At 43.0% G+C, this 1,449-nt stretch overlaps 1 non-coding gene across 1 annotated transcript; it reads left to right on the top strand.

Moving 5' to 3' along the window:
• The first annotated feature begins 641 nt into the window (after positions 1–641).
• trnag-ucc (transfer RNA glycine (anticodon UCC)) lies at positions 642–713 on the top strand. Its single transcript has one exon. It is a non-coding gene; the product is annotated as a tRNA-Gly (tRNA).
• Positions 714–1,449: the final 736 nt, after the last annotated feature.

Here is a 1,449-nt window from a genome sequence, read left to right on the forward strand (position 1 = left end):
CCAATTTTCCAGATCCCTGTCTGATTGAAGACTGTGTGTGTGGAGTTTGCACATTCTCCCCGTGTCTGCGTGAGTTTCCTCTGGGTGCTCCAGTTTCCTCGCACAGTCCAAAGATGCGCAGGTCAGGGTGGATTTGCAACACTCAATAGTCAATAGTGTCCAGGTGAGTGTTGGTTATATGGTTAGCCATGAGAAATGCGGGGTTACAGGAATAGCGTAGAGGGTGAGACTTGGTGGGATGCAGGATGAGCCGAATAGCCTGTTTCTACACTGTAAGAATTTTATGATCCTATACTCCATACCATCTATATCTGTGGATGAAGAGGACTATCACCTGATCAAATATCCCCTTCAATGGGTCAACGTTTGTTTTCTATCTGACAAAGAACTGCAGATGTTACAGATCTGAGAGACAGCACAAAAATTGCTGGGAAACTCAGCAGGTCCGGCAGCATTTGTGGGGAGTGAACCTTTTAGATCCAGTGATTGTTCTTAAGGGCTGAAGGCTTCTGATTCTGGTGTTTTCAGACCTGTTGACGTTTTACAAGCAATTTGTTGTTTTGCTTTCAGCCCCAGTTCAGTTGGTGACTATCACGGCCTTGTTATGTGCGTTTGGGAAAAGGGACACTTTATCAGCTAGCGTGGTGGTGGTGTAGTGGTGAGCATAGCTGCGTTCCAAGCAGTTGACCTGGGTTCGATTCCCGGCCATCGCAGTGTCGTGGCTTTTCCTGTGGTTTAGTAAGGAAAAGTCTTGAGCACCAACGTTGCATTCTGTGGCGAAATGGATTTGTCAGGTTGCTTTAGGGTTTTCATGGCGTTGGTTCCTGTTAATTGCCGTGACAATCCGGGCAGCGTTGCTCGAAAGCTTTCCTCTCTGCTGCCCATTGCTTATTTGAATATTGTTCGCAACATAAGGTTCGTTTTCTTTTGTTCGAAAAGTGAGGGATTGCTATCGTCAGAAACTTTAAATAATTACAGAAGCCCCTGGAAATTCGGAACAGATCCAACAGCTTCTATCGTGGACAGGAAGGAGGTTTAAATGCGTCAAATTTCTTCAAGGTTAAAATACATTCGCATCTCAAAACCATTTGGAAGCTTAAGAATTACAAACATCACATTATAACTTTTGCTCATCCGTTCACGTTTCACAATATCATTCCGGTAGCAGGACGACCAGTTTTTTATGGTTTATGCAATGTTACTATATTCGAACATTGACTGTTTCGTAGTTAAATGATGTTTCATTTCGTTCAGTTTTCCAATAGAGTTGGGTTAGTCCACACTTTGTTTTTTTGTTTGTGTTACAACGATAGTGCGAAGTAAATTGTGTTTCGGTTCAAGCCTGGAAGTTTCACCAATTGAATTGCATTGCCGTACATTTGCCTTCAGGAGAAAAGAAAAAGGGATCTAGACCATCTTCTTCATTAATAGGAGTTTGATCTGGTTCAA

The sequence above is a fragment of the Chiloscyllium plagiosum genome, unplaced genomic scaffold (genome assembly GCF_037043375.1).
Source record: "Chiloscyllium plagiosum isolate Xiang-an unplaced genomic scaffold, Cpla_swu_hap1 HiC_scaffold_21, whole genome shotgun sequence".
In the NCBI taxonomy this organism is placed as follows: domain Eukaryota; kingdom Metazoa; phylum Chordata; class Chondrichthyes; order Orectolobiformes; family Hemiscylliidae; genus Chiloscyllium; species Chiloscyllium plagiosum.